The sequence below is a fragment of the Pinus tabuliformis genome, chromosome X (genome assembly GCF_031772625.1).
Source record: "Pinus tabuliformis cultivar Carrire ecotype Pingquan chromosome X, CPIR1, whole genome shotgun sequence".
NCBI lineage: Eukaryota > Viridiplantae > Streptophyta > Pinopsida > Pinales > Pinaceae > Pinus > Pinus tabuliformis.
This window is the reverse complement of record NC_142308.1, coordinates 191,403,909-191,424,951: the sequence shown is the minus strand read 5'-3', so window position 1 is coordinate 191,424,951 and position 21,043 is coordinate 191,403,909.

The following is a 21,043-nucleotide window of genomic DNA, read 5'->3' as shown; positions in this document are numbered from 1 at the left end:
TATGGCTCAATTTCTTTCCCTTACGGTCACCTTCCTTGCCATCCTCCAAAGCATGCCAAGTGTACCATCCACTAAAAGGGCTTCGGCGGCGCCCATTCCTTTTGATCACGTATCAGATGCGAGTACCTTCCTCCTGCTCGAGCATTGAATTCTCCTGAACTGCCTGTCCTTCGTTCCTTTGCCAACCTTTAAATCTACCTGTTGTATGCATGATCCTACTCATGTCGTAAACCTTGCCTAAAGCGTCGACCCTTCAGACTTACTTTTCATTCATCAAATCCCACCTCAAGAGCAGGGTACACCTATCTCTTAATTCCAGGCATATGACGTCCTGCCAACAACTGTCCAATATGCTAGTGGGGTTCTCTATACCATAATTCGCCAGATGGTCCGCGACTACGTTGGCTTTACATCTAACAGCTTGAAAAATCAAACCTTTCAGCCACCCCAAATGTTCAGCTATGTTTTTTTAACTTTGGCCAGTCGCCAGTGCTGAGTAACCTTACTGGCTTTAGCTCCCGCATACATCTTTCTGGCTGCTATTATCATGAGATGAGAATCCCCCTCAACCACTGCTGTGCCTACCTGTAAATTTCTGAGAATTCTAAGACCCTGTTCCATAGCTACGAACTCCATCTCATTGTTCGTTCCTTCTCCTAAGGCTCTGTTGTAGATGTGCTGAATTTCCCCTGCGCTATTCCTTATAATGCCCTCGATGTCGGCCATTCCTGGATTGCCTCTGGAAGCTCAATCGAAATTTAGCTTGAGAAATCCTGCAGGTGGTCGTTTCTAGATACTCAACGTGCTGCTTATCTCCTGTTGGTGGTTTGATGTAGCCAAACTCATTCTATTGTCCAGGTTAAAGGCTTTTAAAATTGTAAGTCTCGATTTGATACTTTATTATCTTGGTCTTCTTTGCTTTTGACGGGAACCAATTGTCTTACATTTTGGGTAATAATTTCTATAGCATGAAATATATCTCTGGTTTCATTTAAGAATACTCTCGTGTTCCCTTCTTTCCAAATTGTCCAGGTAATGAACCCCAGCATTATTTTCCAAATGGCGTTGATCCTCTGATTACTAGAAAAGTTGCCCCGCCAATTCTAATGGTCTGTTGGATGGAATTTTTGGTTCTGTCCATTTGCTGCAAAGTTTTTTCCACCCAATTCCACAGGTGGTTAGCCCACTTGCAAGTGTTGAAGAGATGATTCATAGTTTCTTCTTCCTTATTACACATGGGGCACCTAGAAGGGCCACAAAGCCCTTTCTTGCGGAGATTCTCCCATGTGAGACTTTCCTGCGCATTAGGAGCCAGAGGAAGATTTTAATTTTTGGCCAGAATTGAGAATCCCAGACCTTATTGCTCCAATGAACCTCTTCGACTGGCTTTGAGTTTTCGATACACTCTCTGGCTTCTTTGAGCGTGAAATGGCCCCCTCCTTGCTTTCCCCATCTTAGTTGGTCTCTGTCATCAACCTTCCTTATTCTTCTTTTGTTTAATAGATTCTACAAGTTCCTGACGTCATTGTTAGCCTCAGTTGTGTTTTCTGTACCATTGATCATCCATTCTCTCCATTCCAGGTCCCTGCTATTAGGATTCCAATAGTGATTTACCTTAGTTCTCCCTAGCACTTGATAATTTCTTTGCAGGTCTGCAAACTCTGGCCTCTCTACTTTCAGGAGTTGTTGCCAAGTTTCCTCCCAAAATAAGGCCGTTTCCCCATTACGAATTTCCCAAAAGCCCCATTACGAATTTCCCAAAAGCTATTCTCCTGTACAATACCTCGATTTATCCTTGCCAGGTTCCAGATCGGAGATCCTTCTGGATTATCTTGCATTATGATTAAGTTCTGACTGCTATGCAATGGAGCATATTTTTCCTTCCAATGTCTAGCCCAAGGAATATTGGGTTCCTTCGACCATTTCCACCAAAGCTTAGCCCCACATGCTCTATTGACGGTAAAGGGATCTAGCAAGTTTAACCCTCCCAATTTTTTGGGTTTGCACAATTTATTCCAAGCCACTAGTGCCCACCTTTTCTTCTCAGCGTTTCCTGTCCATAAAAAGGATCTTTGGATCACCCTCATCTTTTGCAAGACTCCTTTGGGAGCAGGGATTATGGAGAGCAAGTATTGAGGAATAGCTTGCAGAGCTACTTTAGTTAACACTAGCCGCCCTGCAAAATTGAGAGCTCTGTGGGTCTAGTGATGAAATCTCTTCTCCAAATTGGCTAGGACCTTCTCCCAATGCACTTTTTTCCAAGCTTTGTCTGTTATGGGAGTGCCTAGATACCTCGAGGGAAGACTTCCTCTGTGGAAGCCTAGAATGCTAGACATATGTTTTTGCATAGCTAAATGTGTATTGAAGAAAAAGATGGTAGATTTAGATAGATTAATTTCCATACCTGAGGCTTCACTGAAAATATTGAGGATCCTCTTGTAGCCCAAGGCTTCTTTGACTATGGGAGAACCATCCAGCATTATATCATCAACAAATTGTTGGTGAGTGGTCGCAGGAATATGGGGTAGGGGCTGTAACCCTCTGATCCTTCCTCTTTAGCGTTGCGAATGAGTCTGCTCAAACCTTCCATCAGGATAACAAAAAGGAAAGGTGATAAAGGGTCTCCTTGTCCGATTCCTCTTAAGGGGGAGAATTGGTTGGTAGGGGAGCCATTAACCAGAATAGAAAATTTGGTAGATTCAATCAGATCTAAAATCCATTTAATCCATTGATTGGTAAACCCAAAAGCTTTTAAGATTGCTTCAAGGTAGTTCTAGTTGACTTTATCATAAGCCTTTGATAAGTCCAGTTGCATCATCATGCCTGCAATTTTCCTGGATTGAAGAGTATGAATCATTTCCTGAGCCAGCAAAATATTTTCCAGAATTTCTCTTCCTTCAACATACCCTGATTGTTCTTCTGAGATGAGGTTCAGAAGAATAGGTTTCAATTTATTGGCAATAACTTTAGAGATAATCTTATAAACGACATTGCATAAAGCAATGGGTCTAAACTTTGCTGGGCTGTTGGCTTCTTCTTCTTTGGGAATCAGGGCTAGGAAAGTTGAATTGAGAGATTTGAGAATTGAGGCAGAGCGCCGAGAGTCCTCCACCAATTCACAGACCTCATATTTGACAATCTCCCAACAGGCTTTATAAAAGTTGATGGTAAAGCCATCAGGCCCAGGCGCTTTGTCATTCGGCATACTCTTCACATCTTCTTCCACCTCTTCCAAAGAGATTTCCCTAGTTAATGCAAGATTTTTCTCATTGGTGATTTTTTTGGGAATGGATTTAATGAGTTCAGAAATTTCGTCTGTTTTGTCCATATTAGGTTCCTGAGCTATGCTGTTAAAATGCTTAGTGAGTGGGGTTGAAATTCCTTGATGATTCCGAAGAATGTCTCCCTGATCGTTTATGAGATTGAGGATTTTATTGGCGCCTCTGTAGTCTAGTGCTGATCTGTGAAAGAACTTGGTGTTCTGTTCCCCTTCCATTAGCCACTGAATACAAGACTTTTGCTTCCATAGGGTTTCTTCTTCTTGGAAGTGGAGCTGCCATTGTTGCATCAAAATTTTTTCTTGGTCTACAGAGTCTAAGTTGCTATCTCCAGTAATCCATCCTTTGTGAATCTGCTCTAGCTGCTCCTTTATTTTGGCTTTCTCTTTAAATATATTACCAAAAACGGTTACATTCCATGCTTTGATTTTATTTTTGATGTATCTCAATTTACCTTGTAATTTGTACATTTTGGTGCCTCTTATGTCCATCGGTTCATGCCACCACTTCTCAACAAGTTGAATAAAGTCCGGGTGATAACCCAAAACTTCTCAAATTGAAATGGCTTGTTTCTAGGAATACCCTGGATCGCAGCTGTTGGGTCCCTATAATACTAGTGATTACCCCATTACTATTGTAGTTATACCCCTTATTTATATTGTTGTGCCCCTATTACCCCCATATTGTTATTTCTGTGCCCCATAGAATCCCTCTATTGTTACTTTTGTGGCTTTATATTATTATTGTTAGGTCGGTTGGATTATATTGTGACTCCCTAGACTCCTATATATAGAAAGGAGGTTTTTTCAATTGTATCATCCAAGAATTTTTCATTTATGTAATTTAAAGGAGGTTGCCCCCTCGAAGAGGCTGAATTCTAAGGCGTTGATATATCTTTTCTATCTTTTCTTGCGCTGGTTTCATAACATTTGGTATCAGAGCTTTAGATTCTAGGGTTTTGCTGCTCCAAACAGGTCATCGTGGCATTTTCACTATAACGTTTTTTCAGTGACATTTGAGAAGAAATCGCGCTGAACCTTGGGTTCGAATTTCAGAGCTTTTTGCGTGATATTTGCGGAGATATGATCTGAGGAAGTTGGTCTTTTTGCAGACTCCTCAATTACATTCAAAACAAGTGACCTGGGGAAAATCATCATAACTTTCTCTCTAGGGATCGGATTGAAATTTCGTCAGAAGGTCCAGAAAGAGGACGGACTGTAGTTTCTTGTATGTGTGTTTCAGATTCAAAGGTTGAAATAGTGACTCGTGGCATGTCGTACAACTTTGGTATACTGAACCAGTCTAAAAGCAAGTCATTGTGGGAGATTTCACATAACTCTTCCTTGGAGAATCCAATTTGGCTCAGACTTGTGGCATTGGAAAGAGGACACAAAAGGCTACTATAGGTAGCAATTTTAGAACTGGATGATCCAAAATTACAGAGATACATCAGATTCAATATCAGGCTTCTATAAAGTGAAAAAAGGTGTGTAGTTTTCTTTTAAATTTTTGTGTAAGCTTGGTTTAACGGAATTCAAAGGGCATAGTAAAGCATTATTATCGGTAACTGATGCCCCGAGGAAAGAAAATGCAAACACCTAGTAAGGAACCTGAAAGCTCTAGCATGACTCATGAAGAAGAGGAAGAAATGCTACATGATATATCAAAATTACAAGAACAAGTGCAACAAATGTCACGCTCACAAAAGCTAATAGAAGCTAAGATAAGTGGCGTGGAATCTAAGATGAAGGGAATGGATGTTGGAAATAATACTGAGAGGGGGGGGTGAATCAGTATTATCTAGCAATTTAATAAATCTTCCTTATTTGATCTTTGAATTATTTTAGCATGTCAGTACCATAAAATAATGAGCATGAAAAACAGATAGTCACACCAAAGAACACAAGATGTAAGGTGGAAACCCAATGTGGGTGAAAACCACCTGCTGCAATATGTCTCTATCTTCTTTCAATTTAGAAACTTCTTTTACAATGATTTTGTACTGGTGCAGTCCTTTACCAGTATGCAGGCTGCAACCTGCAGAGAGCTACAACTCTCTCTCTCTCTCTCGTTTTCCAGTCTACTCCTGAAAGGGAGCTACAACCCCCTACTTCTTTTCATAAAGCATCAGATAATCAACAAGTACATAACAGATATCAGATCAGCAACAACAGAACTAACCCAGAACACCTTATCAATAGAGAAATTCAATCAACAGAACATCTTAAAACAGAGACGCAGTTTTTTCTTTCTGTGATCTGCGACCAGACGCCGTTAACCTTCTGTTACTCTGCGTCCACACGCAGATATCCTTCTGCTCCACTGCGTGCCCACGCACTGTTCCTTTGACTGCTCTGCGTTCTGTTGCTTCAGGGACGCACCCAAAGATACTATCGCGTCGCGTCTTTCGCTACAGAGACGCACCTAAAAACACTATCGCGCCGCGTCCTTCTGCTTCAGAGACGCACCTGAACCTTGATCGTCCTGCGTCCCCACGCAGGTCTCTCTCTACTGTGCTGCATCTCGGCGCACTTGCTCTTTACAGTACCTGCGTCCCAGCGCACTTTTCTTCCACTGAACCTGCGTCCCTTCAGATATAAATGATATGAAGACTTCAAGACTAACCCAAACAGTCAGATCTACAGATGCGCCTTAGAGATCACAGTCCATTAGAAGATTCGCCCTCTTAGATCTGGACTAGATCTCACCAAATAAGATATTCAACCAAAGACAATGCTCAATCCAAATGAACTCCTTTGCTTTATATAGTCAAGCTCCTCCCCAAAACATGGAACAATACCACGAGCCGACACCATAGAAACACAAAACTGTCGGCTAGATACCACACAAGAAACCCCCACATGCTTTTTCTCTGCCTTGAAATGTGTGCACTGGGTGGACGCACCCCCTGAACGGCTGGCCAGCGTCTCTGGACGCGGACCCTTCATGGTGTACCTGCGGGTACGCACCTCCTGAACTGGTTTCCTGCGTCCTTCTTAATTTTCAACAAACTGAGAGCCTTGCCACTGGAGTTGCCATCAAGTACAACATCTGTAACATACAGTCATACCAGAAAACATAATGCCAACAATCTCCCCCTTTGGACTTGATGGCAACCTTACAAACTTCAGCTTCATTCTCCCCCTTTGACATCAAGGGCAAAGGGTATGCTCCCCCTAAGCTCATGCTCCTCCAGATCTGCAACAAATAACCAGAGATCCACCATGAAAGAGATAGAGACATATTGCAGCTATTTCCAAGATCTCCTTCTCCATAATGCCAACAATGCATTATGTGCTCCCCCTGAGCCTGTACCACTAATAAGAAGATGTTCAACAATAAAATGATGCATCAACAACCCCCAGCTTTTGCCTGAGGTATTCAAACGTGTCTCTGGGCAATGGTTTGGTGAGAATATCAGCAACTTGTTCCTTGGAAGGAACATACTCCAGCTTGACTTTCTGTTCAAGCACTTGTTCCCGGAGAAAATGGTACTTGATTGGTATGTGCTTGGTTTTTGAATGCATAACAGGGTTCTTTGAGATGCTGATTGCACTTGTATTATCACATAAGATGGGGATTGGTGGTGTACAAGTGATTTGAAAATCCTGCAAAGTCTGCATCATCCAAAGAAGTTGGGTGCAACAAGATGCAGCAGCAACATATTCCGCTTCAGCTGTAGACAAGGCGATCGAACTCTGTTTCTTGCTGAACCAAGATACCAGTCTGGAACCCATAAAGAACGCACCACCACTTCTGCTTTTCCTGTCATCCACGCTTCTGGCCCAATCTGCATCTGTATAAGCATGAAGAGAAAGATCTGTATCTCTAGGATACCATAAGCCATAATTTTGAGTCCCTTGAAGATATTTGAAGATTCTCTTTACTGCCTGAAGATGAGTCTCGTTCAGATTTGCCTGAAATCTTCCAACTATTCCAACTGCATGCATGATGTCCGGTCGGGTACCTGTCAAATATAGTAAACTTCCAATCATAGATCTGTAGGTTGGTTGATGTACTGCTGCAGATTCATCATTTGCACTGAGACTACATCCTGTGACCATGGGTGTACATACTGGTTTTGCATCTTCCATGCCATATTTCTTCAAAATCTGTTTGAGATACTTGGTTTGAGATAAAAAGATTCCTCCTTCCTTTTGTTGGATTTGCAAACCAAGGAAATATGTCAGTTCTCCTAGCAAGGACATTTCAAATTCTTTCTGCATGACCGAGGCAAAACTTTGACTCATAGTTTCTTCATTGCTGCCAAAAATAATGTCATCTACATACACAACAAGTATTAGCAATTTGTCATTTTCAACTTTTATATACAGATTGCTATCTGTTGAACCTTTTGAAAAACCTTGTTGATGAAGATATTTGTCCAACCGGTAGTACCAAGCCCTTGGAGCTTGTTTGAGACCATAGAGAGCCTTTTTCAATCGGCATACAAGATTTGGATCATTTCCAAGAATGAACCCATCTGGCTGTTCAACGTACACTTCTTCTTCCAAGTCTCCATTCAGAAAGGCTGATTTCACGTCCATTTGAAATACTTTGAAGTTTTGAAAACTTGAGAGAGCAAGGAACATTCGGATGGCCTCAAGTCTTGCAACAGGAGCAAAAGTTTCTTCAAAGTCTATTCCTTCTTGCTGCGCATACCCTTTACAAACAAGTCTGGCTTTGTTTCTAATTACTTCTCCATTTTCATTCAATTTATTTTTGAAGACCCATTTTGTTCCGATAACATTCTTATCCCTTGGTCTAGGAACCAGCTCCCAAGTGTTGTTCTTTTCAATTTGCTCAAGTTCTTCATCCATTGCTTTTACCCAACATTCATCTTTGCATGCTTCTTTCACATTTTGTGGTTCAGTAGTGGATAGTAATGCCAAATAGCTTGAGGCTTCTGCAACTGTTCTTCTTGTTTGTACACCTGCTTCTTTCTGCCCCATAATCTGAGATTCTGGATGATTCTTCTGAACATATCTGGATGGAGTTTTCTCTTCTATTCTTGTCTGCTCCTCTGGTTCTTCTTGAGGTTCTTCTTGAGGTTCTTCTTCTTCATCATTCTGTCTTTGAGGATAGCCTTCATCTTCTTCGATATCTTCCCGATGTACTTGCCTAGGAATGTATCCCTTCTCATCAACCACCACATCAATGCTGTCAACAATTCTGCCAAGTCTTTTATTGTAGCACTTGTATGCTTTGCTACGTGGAGAGTAACCAAGAAGAATGCCTTCATCTGCTCTAGGTTCAAGTTTGCCAAGCTGCTCATCAGTATTCTTGATATAGCATTTGCTCCCAAAGATTTTGACGTGCTTTAGCGAAGGAGTTTTACCACTCCAGAGCTCATGAGGAGTTTGAGTGCTGTTTACCCGGACATTTGTCTTGTTGAGAATAATAACCGCAGCATGTGCAGCTTCACCCCAGAAAGTTGCGGGAGTTCCTGATTCATCAAGCATAGCACGAGCCATTTGTTGGATTGTTCTGTTCATTCTTTCAACAACTCCATTTTGCTGAGGAGTTCTAGCTGTAGAGAATTCTCTCCTTATGCCATGTTCATCACAGAAATCGAAAAATTCATTTGAAGTAAATTCCCCACCTCTGTCGGATCTGAGGTACTTAATTTTGTGACCTGATTCATTTTCAACCAAGGCTTTGAAGGATTTGAATTTTTCGAAAGCTTCATCTTTGTGCTTCATAAGTCCTAACCAGACAAACCTGGAGAAATCGTCAATAAATAATATCAAGTATTCCTCTCCTCTAGGTGTTCTTTTCCTGAATGGACCACATGTATCTGTATGTACTAGCTCAAGAGGCATGCTAGCTGATCCTTCCTTCTCTGGAAAGTTAGTCCTGGTTTGTTTTCCAAACTGACATGATCTGCATATGGTGTTGTCAGGAATTTTGATATCTGGAAGATCGCGAACTGCCTGATATTTGCATGCTTTCCTTATTTGTGAGAAGCTTAGATGTCCCAACCTTCGATGCCATAACCAGTGCTCTTCATCCTTGCTCAGATAGCATTGTTGTTGTCCTTCTTCAAATATGTACAGATTATTTGGAGTTCTTTTGCCTTTGAGTACTGTTTTACCTGTATCAAGATCACGAACAAGACATCCATTCGATCTGAAAATAACCTCGGTCCTTTGATCACACATCTGGCTGACACTTAGAAGATTATGCTTCAATCCATCAACATACAAAACATTTCCAGCCTTGACCTTTCCTTTTAACTGAGCAATGCCTTTTCCTTTTATAATTGCAGGAGTATCGTTTCCAAAAGAGACTTTCTTTCCTTTTTCTAGAACAGAATAAGATTCAAGTTTTTCTTTATCACCTGTCATATGCTTCGAACATCCACTGTCAATGTACCATAGATTTTCCTGTCCCTCTGCATAAAATGCTATTCCACATCTTTCTGTTTGAGGTTCCTTTATTCTCCATGTTTTGGTGCTTGAGGATTGCTCCTTTTTCTGCTGAAACCTGCTCCTGCATTCAGATTCTTCATGACCAAAGTTATTGCAAATAGAACATTCGACTTCATTTTCAAGAACCGAAAAGTTGTTATAGGTCCTTTTTGTTATCCCTGTCATACTTCTTTGTTTTTGAGCTTCCCTAGTCATGATTGTTTTATATGCAACACATTGAGCTGCTTTGTGACCAAAATTATGGCAAGAAAAGCATTGTCCATTGAAGAAGCTTCTGCGGTTATTGAATCTACCTGCCAACTGATTGTAATTTCTATTTTCATTTATTCTTGAACCAAACTGAGAAGATTTTACCTGTGGCTGGTTGTAGCTTTTGTTCACCCTTAAGATGGATTGCCCCTGATAGTTTCTATTTGTATTTTGTCCCTGCTTTACCTGATTATCTTCATTGTTCTTCTGCTCATTTCTTCTTGCCGCATCAAGATAACTTTTTGAGGTGGATGCTTGAGAGGTTTCTCCATTGTAACCCAAACCTGTCTTGTTTAGAGGAGACCGCTGCACATTGATAATCTCATCCAAAGTTTCAGATCCTTTGACAAACTTAAGATTAATAGCTTTTGTTTTCTCAATTTCTTTTCTGAGACCAACAATTTCACCTTCTAGTTTTTCAAGATGTTTTTCTTTTTCATCAATTTGAAATTGTAGAGTATCAATGATCACATTCTTTTCTTCTATACATCTCTTGAGTCTAGTAATTTCATCATAGAGGTTATTCACATCTACAGCATCCTCATAATCATCATCATCAAATGCCATTAACAACTTATATTTATTACCTTGTTCATCTTCATCACTGTTTGATAAACCATCACTATCTTCATGGGTGTAGTAGCTTTTCTTATTTGCACTTTGTTTCTTGTTCCATCTAGCAGGTTCCTTTCCTTTATCCTTATAAGGACATTTTGCAGCATAATGACCTACTCTTCCACAAGCAAAGCATTTGAAAGGTAGCTTACCTCTGAACCTTCCAGAACCCCTTTGAAGATTTCTGACAAAATTTGATTCTTCTTCCTCTTCTTCTGGAACATGGCTTGCTTCATAGTAATCTTCTTTGCCTGATGCCTTAAAAGCAGCTTCCCTTCTGTCTGATGGACCTCCCTTTCTCATTTCATAAGCAGTTAGAATTCCATGTAGCTGAGACATAGTGAGAACACGGAGATTTTCCTTTTCTTCTATTGCAGATACTTTAGATTCAAACTTGGGGGATAATGATCTTAGAATCTTTTGAACTACTATAGCCTTCTAATTTCTTCACCCAAATTTTTCATACAATTAACAATCTCATCTACCCGAAGAAAATAATTAGCAACACTTTCAGCATTATACATCTTAAGAGTCTCATATTGAATCCTGAGAGTTTGAAGTTTAGCTTGTTTTACCTGTTCATCTCCTTCATAGCTCGTGACCATTTTGTCCCATATCTCTTTTGCTGATTTGAAGTGCATTACCTTCATGAATTCTGTTTGGGATATACTTCCTAATAGAGTACTGACTGCTTTTGCATTTGTTTCATACTTCTTTTTCTCAGCTGGATCTGTAGGAGTAGTTGAAGGAAAAGCATAGCCTGTTTCTACAATGTCCCAAACTTCTGTACCAAGAGATTGAAGATATGCAGTAACTCTTACCTTCCAATAATTGAAGTTTGTCCCATCAAAAATCGGTGGCCTGATTGATGCTTCTCTCTCGTAGTTGCTCATGATGAACGATCTACCTTCAAGCGATCAAGCTTCTCTGAAGGACCTGCTCTGATACCAATTGTTGGAAATAATACTGAGAGGGGGGGGTGAATCAGTATTATCTAGCAATTTAAATCTTCCTTATTTGATCTTTGAATTATTTTAGCATGTCAGTACCATAAAATAATGAGCATGAAAAACATATAGTCACACCAAAGAACACAAGATGTAAGGTGGAAACCCAATGTGGGTGAAAACCACCTGCTGCAATATGTCTCTATCTTCTTTCAATTTAGAAACTTCTTTTACAATGATTTTGTACTGGTGCAGTCCTTTACCAGTATGCAGGCTGCAACCTGCAGAGAGCTACAACTCTCTCTCTCTCTCTCGTTTTCCAGTCTACTCCTGGAAGGGAGCTACAACCCCCTACTTCTTTTCATAAAGCATCAGATAATCAACAAGTACATAACAGATATCAGATCAGCAACAACAGAACTAACCCAGAACACCTTATCAATAGAGAAATTCAATCAACAGAACATCTTAAAACAGAGACGCAGTTTTTTCTTTCTGTGATCTGTGACCAGACGTCGTTAACCTTCTGCTACTCTGCGTCCACACGCAGATATCCTTCTGCTCCGCTGCGTGCCCACGCACTGTTCCTTTGACTGCTCTGCGTTCTGTTGCTTCAGGGACGCACCCAAAGATACTATCGCGCCGCGTCTTTCACTACAGAGACGCACCTAAAAACACTATCGCGCCGCGTCCTTCTGCTTCAGAGATGCACCTGAACCTTGATCGTCCTGCGTCCCCACGCAGGTCTCTCTCTACTGTGCTGCATCTCGGCGCACTTGCTCTTTACAGTACCTGCGTCCCGGCGCACTTTTCTTCCACTGAACCTGCGTCCCTTCAGATATAAATGATATGAAGACTTCAAGACTAACCCAAACAGTCAGATCTACAGATGCGCCTTAGAGATCACAGTCCATTAGAAGATTCGCCCTCTTAGATCTGGACTAGATCTCACCAAATAAGATATTCAACCAAAGACAATGCTCAATCCAAATGAACTCCTTTGCTTTATATAGTCAAGCTCCTCCCCAAAACATGGAACAATACCACGAGCCGACACCATAGAAACACAAAACCGTCGGCTAGATACCACACAAGAAACCCCCACATGCTTTTTCTCTGCCTTGAAATGTGTGCACTGGGTGGACGCACCCCCTGAACGGCTGGCCAGCGTCTCTGGACGCGGACCCTTCATGGTGTACCTGCGGGTACGCACCTCCTGAACTGGTTTCCTGCGTCCTTCTTAATTTTCAACAAACTGAGAGCCTTGCCACTGGAGTTGCCATCAAGTACAACATCTGTAACATACAATCATACTAGAAAACATAATGCCAACAATGGAAGTTAAGATGGATGATTCAAAGACATATTTGAGGAGAGACATGGCAGATTTGAAGAGAGACACGACAAATTTGAAGATAGATTTGAAGACAGACATGGAAGAATTGAAGAAGTTGCTACAAGAAAGGGTCACTAATGGTGAAAAGGTAGTAAAGGAAACTCATGATGAGAACCAAAGAAATGTTAATCATGATTCCATAGGCGCTAATGTTGGATCGAAGAATCACCATATTCCAAAAATCGATATGAGGAAGTTTTATGGCAAGGATCCTGCCACATGGATATTACAGATGGAGCAATTCTTCGATCTCAATAATGTGCAAAACGCACAAAAGGTATGTATGGCAACTGTATATTTGGAACCAAATCAGTTTGTATGGTATCAATGGCTTTGCTCTCGTAAACAATTTATCACTTGGGCAATTTTTACGGAAGAATTGATAGCACATTATGAAGATACAAAAAGCAATACTTTTCTTAGCCAATTGATAAGTCTCAAACAAAAGGGTTCAGTAATGGAGCACATTGAGGAGTTCCAAAAATTAAACATAAGGGTAAAAGATATTCCAGAGGAGCATAGGATTGATGTGTTCATAGGGTCTTTAAAGGATAATATCCAACATGATGTTCGCCTTTGGGAACCTGATTCATTAGAGAAGGCATTCAGGTTAGCAAGAAAAATGGAAAGTAAGATTATGGCAACCAGGAAGCATACCACTCACAACTATAAAGACGGAAGTGTTGTTGCCCCTAGTCCTCCACAACCGATAAGGTTGACACCACAACAATTGGAAGACAAAAGAGCAAAAGGGATTTGTTATAGTTGTGATAGCAAATACACTAAAGGTCATAAGTTTGCTGAGAAGAAATTATTCTACATAGATTGTGAAGAGGAAGAAGAAAAGGAGACGGAAAGGTCAAAAGAAGAAGATATACTCTAGGAACAAAGCCTAGATGAAGAACAAATAAATCCGACCATATCTTGTAATGCATTGGCGGGAATTACCACTCCTCAAACCATCAAGATAGAAGGACAAATCAAGAAGAAAAAGGTAATAGTGTTGATTGATTCAGGAAGCACCCACAATTTTATTCATTGTAGGGTAGCAAAAGAATTGAATTGCTTCCTATATCGAGCACCAGAGTGTCAAGTGATGATTTCAAATGGAGGAACAATAAATTGCTCTGGAAAGTGCCATAATATCAAGCTATCCATGGGAGAATATGTATTGACTAGCCCAATGCTTTCCATTCCAATGGGAGGTGCGGATGTTGTACTAGGAGTCCAATGGCTAGAATCCTTGGGTACAATAGCTTTTAATTTTCAAGACATTTTCATCAAATTTTCTACAGAAGGAAAAGAAGTTGAATTAAGGGGTATTGCAGGGAAACCAGGAAAGATAATCAGCTCTCATGGTATGACAAAGCTTCTAAAAAAGGAGCAAAGAGGTGTAATTGCACAATTATGCTCGCTAGAGGTTTCCACATTGGAATCATCTATTTCTCCAGATCTCCAAAAAGTCCTGGACAATCATTCTAAGGTATTTGAGACTCCCAAGAGTCTCCCACCTATGCGTGATCATGATCATGCTATTCATATGATTCCAAGAAGTGTTCCTCCAAACATCAAGCCGTACAGATATCCCTATGTCCAAAAAAGTGAAATTGAACGTATGGTTGCAGAAATGCTAGAGGCTGGTATAATTCAACCGAGTCAAAGTTCTTTCTCAGCTCCAGTAGCATTGGTGCACAAGAAGGATGGATCATGGCGCATGTGTCTAGATTATAGGGAGCTTAACAAGCTCACTATTAAAGATAAGTTCCCCATTGTTATGAAACCAGCTCATAAAAAGATAGAAAAGAGAGATCCACGCCTTAGAATTCAGCCTCTTCGAGGGGGCAACCTCCTTTACATTACATAAATGAACAATTCTTGGATGATACAAATGACAAAACCTCCTTTCTATATATAGGATTCTAAGGAGTCACAATATAATCCAGCAGACCTAACAATAATAATATAAAGCCACAAAAATAACAATAGAGGGATTCTATGGGGCACAGAAATAACAATATGGGGGTAATAGGGGCACAACAATATAAATAAGGGTATAGCTACAATAGTAATGGGGTAATCACTAGTATTATAGGGATCCAACAGGGGCACAACAATATAAATAAGGGTATAACTACAATAGTAATGGGGTAATCACTAGTATTATAGGGACCCAACATGCCCCTCTCCTTCAAAAAAGTGTTGTCCTCAACGCTTGAGCAGTTCTGGATACTTCTGCATAAAATTCTCATCCTCCCATGTGGAATCTTCAGCGGATAAGTTCTTCCACTTGATAAGATACTCTGAAATTGATCGATTTCGTAGCTGTCGAGTTCTTGTTTCTGTCACTGCTTCTGGTTCCAATATAATTTTTCCTTCCTCGTCAAGTTCTGGCAATATTATTTGAACTGGGAGCTTGTCACCTATAACCTTCTTTAAACATGAAACATGGAAAACTGGGTGCAATCGAGAAGCTGCAGGAAGCTCCAATTTGTATGCCATAGTACCAATATTTTCCAACACCTTGTACGGACCATAATACTTTGGTGATAATTTATTATCCTTCTTAGCTTGCTTTAGGGACATTTGCTTATATGGTTGTAGCCGTATGAATACCCAATAACCTACATCAAAACTTCTTTCACTACGATGTTGATCTGGTTGTTGTTTCATTCTATTTTGTGCCAACACGAGGTTATCCTTTAAGAGTTGGAGGACTTGTTGTTGATGTTCGATGTGATGTTCCACTGCCTGAACCTTAGAATTTTCTCTTAAATATGATGTGATTGATGGTGGTTGGTACCCATAAAGTGCCATAAATGGGGTCATTTTTGTTGCTGTATGGAAGGAAGTGTTATACCACCATTCAGCCAGAGGCAACCATTTGACCCATTGTTTCTGTTTATCAGATACAAAGCAACGAAGATATCCTTCCAAACATTTGTTTACTATCTCAGTTTGCCCATCAGATTGAGGATGATAAGATGAGCTATGAGCTAACTGAGTACCAAGACAAGAAAATAATTCTGTCCAAAAATTTCCAGTGAAAATGGGATCTCTGTCACTTACAATAATCTTTGGGTTTCCATGTAGCTTTTGAACTGTTTCCACAAATGCAGTAGAAACTGTACTGGCTTTAAATGGATGTGATAATGCACAAAAGTGTGCATACTTGGTAAGTCTATCAACTACCACCATGATGACACTCTTTCCCTTAGACTTGGGTAAACCTGTGATAAAATCCATTGAAACCTCCTCCCAATGTTGGCTTGGAATGGATAAAGGTTGTAATAGACCCAGTGTCTTAATTGTTTCAACTTTATTTTGTTGGCAAACCAAACATTCCGCCACAAACTTTTGAATATCTGATTTAAGGCCATCCCAAAAAAATTCCTTCTTAACCCTATGGTAAGTTTTTAAAAATCCTGAGTGCCCTCCTAAGGGACAAGTGTGCAATTCCATAAGAATCTTTTGTTTTAGCTGGGAATTCTTACAGAGGTATAAGCGATCTTTGTACCATAACGAATCATTTTGTCAGCTAAATGTATTAGAAGTACTGGAATCTTGTTGTAGCTTTCGAATAAGTGCCCACACTTCTTCGTCATTCTTCCATTCCTTCTTTGCTTCCTTTATCCAATCTAGTTGGATAATAGAAATGGCACACAACAATGCTTCCATATCCTCATCCTTTCTTGAGAGTGCATCTGCCACCACATTTTTCTTCCCTTTTTTGTAGATGATTTCAAAGTCATAACCCAACATCTTTGTGACCCACTTTTGTTGCTCTTCAGAGGATAATCTTTGTTCTAAAAAGTATTTAAGGCTATCATGATCCGTTTTTACCTTGAAGTGTCTTCCCATTAGGTAGGGTCGCCATTTCTTAAGTGCATGGAGTATTGCCAACATTTCCTTTTCATAAATAGCTTTGCTTAAAAACTTTCCCTTGATTGGACGACTTTCAAAAGCAATGGGTCTTTCATCTTGCATTAGAACAGCACCAATTCCATTTCCTGAAGCATCACATTCCACAATAAAGGTTTTTGTGAAGTCTGGTGTAGCTAAGACCGGTGCTTGGCACATTGCCTCTTTAAGATGTTTAAAGGCCTTTGTTGCCTCCGGAGTCCATGAAAATGAATCTTTCTTCAATAATGTTGTTAGAGGTGCTGCTATTCTCCCATAATTCTTAACGAACTTGCGATAATACCCTTTCAACCCAAGAAATCCTCGCAGATGCTTTATGGATGTGGGGATTTTCCATTCCTTAATGGCTTTAATTTTGCTAGGGTCTACCTTAACTCCTTCATGAGATACAATATGACCCAAATATTCCACCTCCTAGACTCCAAAGAAACATTTGGATCTTTTTGCATATAATTGTTTCTCCTCCAATAGTTGTAGCACCTTGTCAACATGTTCAACATGATCCTTCCAAGACTTGCTGTAGATTAGTATATCATCAAAAAATACCAACACAAATTTTCTAAGGAATGGTTTGAAAATTGAATTCATCAAACCTTGAAATGTTGAAGGTGCATTGGTAAGGCCAAAAGGCATGACCAAAAATTCATAATGACCCTCATGAGTTCTAAACGCCGTTTTCGAAATGTCTTCAATCTTCATTCTGATTTGATGATATCCCGAATGAAGATCCAACTTGGTGAAGTAAATTGATCCATGCAATTCATCCAGTAATTCATCAATGACAGGAATGGGGAACTTATCTTTAATAGTGAGCTTGTTGAGCTCCCTATAATCTTGACACATGCGCCATGATCCATCCTTCTTGTGCACCAATACTACTGGAGCTGAGAAATAACTTTGACTCGGTTGAATTATACCAGCCTCTAGCATTTCTACAACCATACGTTCAATTTCACTTTTTTGGACATATGGATATCTGTACGGCCTGATGTTTGGAGGAACACTTCCTGGAATCAGATGAATAGCATGATCATGATCACTCATAGGTGGAAGACCTTTGGGAGTCTCAAATACCTTGGAATGATTGTCCAGGACTTTTTGGAGATCTGGAGAACTGAAGTTTAACCGGTCAACACTTCCTGTTTTTTAAATTTCCACGTGAGTGAACTGTCTACGTGTACTACGTGACTGCTGGCTGAACAATCAGCTTAACCTTGATAATTCATGGCTTAATTCCACCATTCCATCAATTCATGCAGTTTTCAAATTAAATCTATGCAATAGAAGAATGAGATCAGTCACATACCTCGAAGTTGAATGGCTGCCGTGAAGCTTTTTGCTGCTGCATGCTCTGATTCTGCTGCTGCATGCTTGGATCCTTTGATTGCATGAGGCTTGGCTGATGATTTTGATTGCTTTTCCTTGTGCAGGTGTCCTCTGGCCGGATCTGAGCTGCATGCAATTGTTTTCACGTTCAGATCTGCACCTTCAAGCTGCTGCTGCTGCATGGTCACAAAATCAGAACTTGTTTTCGCCATTGCTCTCAAACGGTAACCCGGATTGAGCTGAAACTCGGTGAGCATGTTCCTATCATCATTATGCATCTCCCATAGCAAAATCGTGATCAATGGATGCACGGATTTCGAGAAAAATGGAAAATGGCTGAAGATTTCAGAGCTTAATTTCTCGGAAACAGTGCATCAGAATCGGCTGAAACTGCTTGGGTAGGTTACTATCACCAGTGTACATCTCCCCATGAAACAGGTTTTGAAACGGATGCACGGTTATGGAGAAAATGCAAAAATGGCTGATAGTGATGGAGGCTGATTTCTTGGAAACCGTACACCGGAATTGGTTGAAACTGCTCAAGTATGTTCCCATCACCCTTGTACAATTCCAGATAAAACGGTTTGTCAAATGGATGCATGGTTTTCAAGTTATGGCAAAAACAAATTTTGTTCTATGGATTTTTGCTTCAAGGCATTTTGCAAGTGTTTGCATGGACAGGAAAACTGAGCTTGGGCTGTGATGCAGGTATGGAGATGATGGAGGAGGAGTTGGAAGATTGCATGAGGGCTTTTGAACCCTTGAGGAAGCTACCATGTTCACCAAACCACTTTTTGAAATGCATGCCTAGTTTCCCACAATTTCTATAGGAAGTTCCTGTAGAAGCACAATGAGAAGCACAATGAGGTGGAAAAAATGATGGAGAAAGGCAAGGGATGGACACACAAGCGCTTGTAGGTCTCATCAACAGATTCCCACCATTAGATTCACTTTTGAAATTGGATTTGGCTCATCCAAAGGTTCTACAGGATGTTTCCTGTACAAATACAGAGCTTCCTGTAGAAGGCAAAAAAAGATTCCTTTAACCTTGATTTGAGTGCTCCTCCTGTCATGAAACGTCCTTCTTGCAACCTGCAATGTCATTGCTGAAACATGAAATTATTCAATGGAGATTAGCTTTATTTTTCTTTTCCTTTTTCTCTGTTTTTTTTTTTTTTTTTTTTTTGAAAAACAACTAGGGTGCCTCATGGAGGTTTTCACCCAAAGATCTTATTCTCTTTTCTCTTTTTTTTCCAACCCATTGACCGCCTCATGGAGGTTTTCAATCAATGAGCCAATCTAAGGCGCCTCCAAGGAGGTTTTCACCTTAGATTTCTATTTTCCTCTTTTTTCATTTTTTTCTTTTTCTTTTTTCTCTTTTTTTTCTTTTTTCTTTTTTTCTTCTACCCTACCCTACTTGAAAAACAAACTCATTCTCAAGTATAAGAATACTTCCAATGGAGCCATGTGCACATCGAGATTAGAGAAAAAATGATGTGAAGGCTCGGAATGCATGCTTTGACAACTATCTAAATTTCAGAGACAAAATGATCTGACTTTGAAAGTACAAAAGATAGCTGAGGAAGAGAGTACTGCTGCAACTTAGTGACCTTCTGAAACCATATCTCAATATAGCTTTGATATCCTTGGTCGTCTTGCTGATTTGGATCATTCTTCATGTCACCTTCTATCATGACCTTCTGATCTTCCTCTTTTTGTTGATCTTTCTCTTGAGTACATGGAAGATTTGATGGTAACCATGAGGAAGCTTTCTCGATCTCTGATTCTGGTCTCTTCTCTTCATCAAGTGCAGCCCATGGTTCTTTGATCTCCTCTCTTGAATCTTCTTTTGTTGGATGTGATCCTTCAATGCTTTCAAGATGATCTCTTTTTTGCAATGCTTTTCCTGAGCTATGGTGAAGATCATTGAGCTCAAAAGGAGTCATTTGCACATGTTGTGCCTCAGCTTTGCAATTGGGTTGAGTTGCTCTAGGGTATGGTTTTGGAAATGGTGGTACGGGTAGCTGAGTGGAGGTGTGTATTTGAGATGGATGCGGATGGGGTTGTGGTTGGGTAGGCATTTGGGGTTGCCTTGGCGGAGGAGGAGGCGATGGTTGTCGATGAGCAGGTGGTGGAGGAAACGAAGCAGGAGGAGTGTTGTATTGGGGCCTCCACCCCTGATGAGGTGCATTCCACTGAGGCTGTGGCTGAGCATAAGAGTGAAATGAATGAGCAACTGGTTGGGCATAATATGGATCCGTGAAGGAACAAGGAGGAGGTGTGAACCAAGAAGGATGAGCAGGGGGACCCCAAGAAGGTATGAAAGTGGCTTGATAGGGGTCATAATAGGTCTCGGGTGTCCCTTGCAGTTCCTGCTGGTAAGATCTAGGTCCATGCGGCCAACTTTGGTTCATGTAATAGAGTGATTCAGTGGCTCCTTTGGCTCTCTGATATGCAGCTTTGAATCCGGGTAAGGAAGGGCACTGATCTGTAGGATGGTATTCTTCACAGACAAAACACACTTCTATGGAGTACAATGGACATTCGTTCCTAAAATGCTTTCTAGTGCACCTAGGACAAAAAATGACCAAAGCCCTCTTGGCTTCCTCTTGCTTCTGTTGGATCCGCAAGGTATCCAGTTGCATGGCAAGAAACTGCCTCATATCACTCTTGAAATATTTGATCTAATTTTCAAATTCATCTTTGGACAAGATGTTGCGCCCAACATTTCTGCTTGTAGCCATTTGCTCCAGAGGAATGTTTTCTTCTTCTTCTCCCCTAGAGGTTCTTCAAATATGTCTTGATGTCCACCCAGGGGTTCTTCAATCACAGCCATCGAAGAAGAGAGAATCTTGGCTGTGTGAAGCAGTGGGGGTGTTGTGC